Here is a 7,962-nt window from a genome sequence, read left to right as displayed (position 1 = left end):
TGCCGTGATTGTAGTTTTGAAATTTAATGAGTAATAGATAAAAGCGAAGTTAATTATTTGATTTTATTAAATTTTAAAATATTATTATATTATGTTTAATAATATTATTTATAAATTATTTATTAAATTTTAAAATATTATTAATATTATTTTATTACATTTAACTGATAAATTATATTGGTTTTAATAGATAGAGTAAATTTTCATTTTTTTTCCAAATTGATATTTGAATAATCAAAATTTCTTACTAAAATTATAAAATTTAGATACATAAACACTGAATTTTTCAATCAGATTAAAATGGTTTATATATTTAAAAACACATTTTTTTTATTTTCTATCTAATGCGTTTTAACATCTAATGTGATCTGCCTCTGTTAACGCGTCCAACTGCTGCTGCTGCTGCTGACGGGTTGTTCCTTTTTTTTTCCAGCAAGGTGGGAAGTAAATACCACCCTATGGAAGTACATAAAACGGCTAAAAGCCTGTTTGAGAACACTACCAAGCATGCCATAATTATAATTAAGATACATAAATTTATAGCCATACTATATCCTACACCCTCTGCCCCCTATTAATCCTCTCAGGCTGGAAATTTCCTGTAGTTCTATTCACGCCTGGGCGCAGAAGCTGTGAGAGGGTAGTGGATTTGATCCCCTTACTTTTGGTAGCATTAGAACTCACTTTCCTGGGAAAATTAACAAATTTCGACAGTTTACTTTGTAAAGGATCAGAGGCGCACAGCACTCAAGCACAACACAGAACAAGAAACACATTCAAGACAGCTGAACGCTTGCTTCATTCACAGATCAAACAGATATATATACATGCTACAGAAGTTTCTGGAGATTATTAGAGTCGGTGGCTTGCTGGAGAAGTTTCCCCATTGTCAATGTATCCGCCGACTTCATTAAATATAGCAGCGGCTTTCTAGATTCAGCATTTACTGTTTCTGTTGAATTTTAGTGGCAGGTAGTTGGAATTATTCATGGTTTCTAACACTCCCCCTTAATTTCAACTACATACAATAAACAAGACACTATACTCTTAATTGTCATGCCTGCTGGTCTAAGTCTCAGCTAGGCTTACAAAATTTGGATTTTCTACAATGTACAACATATTTCTACACATTTCAAATTTATCCTTTCCAAGAGGCTTGGTGAATATGTCAGCCACATTTTCATTTGTATTACAATATGATAAGTCAATTTCTTTTGATTGCAGTTTTTCTCTTACAAAATGATGTTGTGTCTCAATGTGTTTTGTCCTTGCATGATATATAGGATTGTTTGCCAATTTGATAGTGCTTTGATTGTCACATCTGATTACTGTAGGTGCTTGTTGTGTTTCTCCAACATCTTCAAGGATCCTCCTAAGCCATATTGCTTCACAGGTTGCACTGCATAATGCTTTATATTCAGCTTCAGTAGATGACAATGAAACAGTTGGTTGTTTCTTACTGCTCCATGATATTAGTCCTGAACCAATATTGAACACGTATCCAGTAGTGGATTTTCTATCATCTGGATTTCTAGCCCAGTCAGAATCAGAATAACCTGCCAATTCAACATCAAATTCATCAGTATACATAATACCAAAATTAAGTGTTCCTTTCAGATATCGAAGGACTTTCTTTGCTGCTTTCCAATGGCTTTCACAAGGCTTAGTCATGAACTGACTAAGTATGCTGACAGAATATGCTATATCTGGTGTGGTAGTGGTGAGATAGTTCAAACTTCCCACCAATTGACGGTACATAGTTCCATTCACCTCTTTGGTTCCATCATCACTACACAATTTGACATTCTGTTCTAAAGGAGTAGATGTTGCCTTGCATTCAATCATATTGAATCTTTTAAGTATTTCCCTTGTATATTTGCTTTGTGTGATCAATGTCTTACCAGGCTCCCTCCAAACTTCAAGACCTAAACAATAATGCAATTCACCAAGATCCTTCATCTCAAATACATGTGACAATTGATTTTTAATTTCTTCAATCAACTTGCATGCATTTCCTGTTATGATTAAATCATCAACATATACAGATATCAAAGCAACATTCTTGTCTTCATCTTCCTTGATGTATAAATTAGGATCATTCTTGCTTCTTATAAAACCTTTCTCATAAAAGAAAGAATCAATTTTCACATACCATGATCTTGGTGCTTGTTTCAAGCCATATAAAGCTTTCTTTAACCTGCAAACCAGATGCTCCTGTCCCTGTTTTACAAACCCTTCAGGTTAAACTAAATAAACTTCTTCTTTTAACTCACCATTCAAAAATGCAGATTTGACATCTAATTGGTGCATTTTCCAATTATATTTTGTAGCTAATGCAATCATAATTCTAATTGTATTCATCTTAGCTACAGGTGCAAAAGTATCTTCATAATCAATTCCCTCCTTTTGTGAATATCCTTTGGCAACCAATCTAGCTTTATATTTATCAATACTTCCATCAGCATTAAATTTAAATTTATAAAGCCATTTGCATCCTACGGGAACTTTGTTTTTAGGCAATTATGTTAATTCCCATGTGTCATTCTTCATTATAGAGTTATATTCTTCATTCATTGCATTTCTCCATTCTTCATATTCTTTAGCTTCATCATAGCTTGAAGGTTCTACAACATTCATAACATGAGACATTAATGCATAATCTTTATACCTTACAGGTACCTGACTTTGACGTGATGACCTTCTTGGAGTTTTACTGCTTTCATCTTTCTTTTGGCTTTGCAGAGTCTCCTCTCCTCTCTTTGGAGTGTCATGACTGCTTGATCCTACTTGTTCTTGATCTTGTACCTGTTCCTGTGCTTGTTCCTGTTCTTGTTCAACACTTGTATCTAATTTGACATAATCATCAGTATTATGCCATACACTATTATTTATTTTATCACCTTCATTTACATTCTCATGAAACACCACATCCCTACTTGCAAGCAGTCTATGAGTACTGGGATCAAACAACTTATATGCTTTCTGATTATCACAATAGCCAATAAATATGCACTTAATTGCCTTTGCATCAAGTTTTCTTCTTTCATCTTTTGGAATGTGAGCAAATGCCTTGCAACCAAAAACTCTTAAATGGCTTACTTTTGGTTTGTACCCAAAAAATGCTTCAAAAGGTGTTTTAAGCTCTAAACTTTTAGTTGGACTCCTATTTTTCAAATAAACAGCAGTATTAACGGCTTCAGCCCAAAAAACATTAGAGATATTTTTACCTTGAAGCATACTACGTGCACATTCAACTAGTGTTCTGTTTTTCCTCTCAGCAACTCCATTTTGCTGAGGTGTATGTGGCACTGTAAATTGTTGTTGAATCCCATTGCTTTTACAATATTGATTAAATTCTCTTGATTTGAATTCTCCCCCTTGATCAGATCTCAAGATTTTGATATAATTACCAGTTTGTTTTTCTACCATATTCTTAAATTCTTTAAAATACTCAAAAACATCACTCTTCTTTCTTATGAAATAAACCCATGTATATCTAGATCTATCATCCACAAAAATAAGAAAATACCATGCTCCACCAATAGATCTAGTTTGCATAGGTCCACATACATCAGTATGAATTAATTCAAGTATTTCCCTTTGCCTTTTTTCTTTATGTATAGGAAATTCCTCCCTATGTTGCTTGCCAAGTACACATGCCTCACATTCAACATGATCATTTTTCAAGACAGGAAGACCTTCAACCATAGTGTTCTTTTGCAGAAGCATTAAATCTTTGTGATTTAGATGTCCATACCTTTGATGCCATAAATCTTCTGTTGATATTGCTGTAGATGCTAATGCTTGATGACTTTTCCTGGTCACATCCAACTTATACAAACCTCCAACTCTGGTTCCTGTGGCAATAACCTTGTACTTATCTTGAATGTCTTTCACTACACACTGTGATTTAACAAATTCCACCTTCAAATCTTGGTCAGTAATAGTAGAAACAGAAATTAAATTCTTTTTAATATCAGGGACATACATCACATTATGAATCTGTTTCTCTTGCCCATTAGACAAATTCACACCTATTACTCCATAACCTTGAACTTTAAGTGCTCTGTTATCTCCTAGGCAAACATATGTTCCATCAATATTTTCATGATATTCATCAAACCACTCCTTATTACAAGACATATGGAGTGATGCACCCGAATCAATGAACCAAGCATTCTTATCATCATTATCCACAGACAATGCAGCATCAGAAACAAACAATTTAAGATTTTTAAATCCATCATTGATATCTTTGTCCACAAAATTTCCATTATGCCTTCTGTTTCTTTGCCTAGTCTCATTATATTTCCTTTTATAGCAATCTTTAGAATGATGCCCAGGTTTGCCACAATAATAACACTCATCATTTTTCTTTGGAAATTTAGACTGTATCATACCTCTTTGCTTTGCTTGAAACTTGCCTCCTTTGTTCTTGTCCCAAGGTTTGCCTCTGTATGGATATTTGCCCTTGGCCACCAATGCCAAATCTGAACTGCTAGAGCCCAAAAAATTCTTCATCCTCTCCTCCTCTTGTAGAAGAATTCCTGTCAATTCATCAAATGAAGGGGGTTTCTCTCTAGCTGCAAGACTTGAAACAAAAATGTGATAATCTTGCACTAAGCCATTTAATATGATGGTGACTAAGTCAGTATTAGACACCTTTTCACCAATATCTCCTAACTTATCACTTAAATCTTTGACACGAGATATAAAATTGCTTATATTTTCATTTGCTTCCATTTTTAGAGATAAAAGCTTAGTCTTCAAAAACAAGATTCGGTTTGTATTTGTTGTCTCATACAAAACCTTCAACATATCCCATGTTTCTTTTGATGTCTTGCAATCTCTGATGTGAGGAATAATGTTGTCCTTTACGGACATACGCAGCAGCACCTTTGCTCTTGTCTCCCTTCTCTCCCAATCTGGAATAGAACCTGCAACAGTGGGTTTGGGCTCATCCCCACTCACAATGGACCACAAACTATTTCCTTCTAAAATAGTCATTAACTTAAATTTCCAATTCACATAATTTTCTCCATCAAGTTTGGTGGATTCATTCATATAATTATCAAGCAACAAATTTGCCATGATGACAAACTTTCTCCAATCACCAAATTTTTTCTATCTTTCACAACTTCAATATTTCCTTATTTGTTTATCACATCCACTAATGATTCAAAGCAAAGCCAACAAAGACAAATTGATCATAATCAACCAGATGCTGTTTTCCTCCTCTCTTTTTTTCTGTTTTTTTTACTGGAATACCACTTCAAATCAAAAACAGGTCCACACTGTTATACCCATCTTCAGCTTTTGAAACATCATTAACAGAATCGCCAATTAATTGAGCATAAACATAACAGATTTCAGATATTTAGCTGGCTGGACAGTTTATCCCAACATATTTACAAGAAGTTTTGAACCATAATGATCTAAATCGTTCAAATACCATCAAATAGTTTTCAAGTTTGCCTTACGACTTAGCAGATCCATATATGTCATATATATGAAGATTAACTGGCACAAAATTTATTTATATCGAGAGCAAAATATCACTGCAAATCGCATGCTAACAGAATGCATGGAACTTTTACAAATCCGACTTACTCAGAGTTTTTCCGGCATGCTTACCACACCAATACAGAGAGAGCTCCCAGCAGCCACACCAATACCAGTATCTGCAGCGTTCTTTCAAAAATGGCAGCTTGATTCAGTGCTCTTCACTCAACTCAAACCACACAGCAGGCTCACATACTCAGCGCTCTTCACTCAACTCAAACCACACAGCAGGCTCACATACTCAGCGCTCAACCTTCGCTCACAGCTCACCAATACTTACTGCGCTCACACAGCAGGCTCACATACTCAGCGCTCAACCTTCGCTCACAGCTCACCAATACTTACTGCGCTCACAATTGGCTCTGATACCATGTAAAGGATCAGAGGCGCACAGCACTCAAGCACAACACAGAACAAGAAACACATTCAAGACAGCTGAACGCTTGCTTCATTCACAGATCAAACAGATATATATACATGCTACAGAAGTTTCTGGAGATTATTAGAGTCGGTGGCTTGCTGGAGAAGTTTCCCCATTGTCAATGTATCCGCCGACTTCATTAAATATAGCAGCGGCTTTCTAGATTCAGCATTTACTGTTTCTGTTGAATTTTAGTGGCAGGTAGTTGGAATTATTCATGGTTTCTAACATACTTCTCTTAGAATCCACTGTAATGGAGGTGCCACTGGCCTTAGATAAGTGCTCGTTTGGTACCGGAATCGAGTGTGCTACTTTCTTTTTCTGCAGGATCTGATCTTGTGCTCTAGTCTGCTCCATTACTGGCATTTTGGTATCTTTTGTACGACTTCTTTGGAGAGGGTCTTGTGAAACCTTGGGTCCATTGCTTGACTTCACTGAAATATTGGGATCCCGTGACTTGACCTTAATCTCTGCTGCATCGAATCTCAATTGAGTCTTCTGCTTGGTGGGCTGCCTCTCATTGGACATTGATTTCCCAACTGGTGACAGAATTACAGGAACGAATTCTCCGTCTCGAGAAATCGACACAATATTCACCAAAGCATTCGATTTCCCGCTGATAAGGCAAACAGGAGAAATCTGGACAGCGTAATTTGAAAAAGCGACTGGCTTGGAAGACTGGTTTTTGTTTTTCTGTTTTAAACGCCCTTTGAACCTCGACCACACAGATTCCGACTTACATCCCATTTCGCTCGCCTCGGCTTCCATGGCAGACTCGAAGCAACTAGAACTGCACTTAGCACCCATGTTACAGAAGAATTCGAAGCCTTTTGGGATATGGCTGCGTCACTCGTTGATTCGATTTGTTTGTGAATCTGTGTTCAATGAATGTCGATGCAGAATTTGCAAAGATGGGAATCCCGACTATTTGTTTGTGTGTGGACAGTGCAAAGGTGAGGGAAGTGAATTTAAGATTTATAGCGGTAGCACAGGCCACTAACTTGCACCGTTGATCACGCGAGGGAATACGGTAAAGCAAACCGCGTGGATTTGAGATAATATGTGCAAGAAAATAAATCAAATTGATGTCCCAACTCTTTATCGTATCATTAGAAGCACGTTTTGTTTAAAAAACATGTGCCTACTCTCTAAAAATTCAACACGTATTAAAAGCGTTCGCTCACTACCTTGATCCAGAATCCAGATATGAGTTTTTGTTAATACATGTATGTCTGTCTTAAAACCTAACCTCAGTTATGGTCGGTCAAATGATTGATTATGAGTTTTTGTTAATACGTAACCTGAATTATTTGTGTCACAGGATTTGAGATTGTGACGTAATTTATTTTTAAAAAGTCAAAATAAATATATCTTTCAAAAATATTATAATTTCTATACATGTGATAGAATTGATCTTAAATTCCCATAAAGTGTCTAACACGGAAGTTAGACTTTTATAAATTAATTTTGTTTTAAAATAAAATTTTAACATTATAATTTTTTGGTTTACATGTCATAGTTTTAAATTCTAGTCAAACCTACCTAAGGCTTAAATAAGATTGGTATAAAAACACGAGAGCTTAGTTAAACTATTGGGAGATGGACGAGAATGTTGCATTGCAAAACACTAATAACATTAAAAATATTGTTACTTCTAAGTTCAAAGAAAAAATGTGGTGTGAGAAAGATTTAGGAGCTAAAAGAAAATTAAGATATTATAAGGAGGTCATCAACCCCACCCTAGAAGATCAAAAGTATCTCTATGTTTTAACTAGCTCAAAGAAGAAAATTAATATAGCCAAGATTAAAACGAACACTCATGAGCTCCATAGTGAAACACCTAGTTGGGCAGTTCCTAAAACACCATGAATGGAAAGGATCTGCCATCTGTGTGAGAATATGAACATCGAGGATGAAAATCACTTCCTCTTAGAGTACCCAGCATACAACCACATTAGATCTCTATTTTGCAACACTGA

The 7,962-nt window shown here is 35.6% G+C and overlaps 1 pseudogene; it reads right to left on the bottom strand.

Moving 5' to 3' along the window:
* Positions 1-358: 358 nt before the first annotated feature.
* LOC149232720 (uncharacterized) lies at positions 359-6,790 on the bottom strand (annotated as a pseudogene).
* Between the last annotated feature and the right edge of the window lie 1,172 nt (positions 6,791-7,962).

The sequence above is a fragment of the Pinus tabuliformis genome, chromosome J, assembly GCF_031772625.1.
Source record: "Pinus tabuliformis cultivar Carrire ecotype Pingquan chromosome J, CPIR1, whole genome shotgun sequence".
NCBI lineage: Eukaryota > Viridiplantae > Streptophyta > Pinopsida > Pinales > Pinaceae > Pinus > Pinus tabuliformis.
The sequence above is the reverse complement of the archived record's forward strand: the minus strand, read 5'-3'. Positions and strand labels throughout refer to the sequence as shown.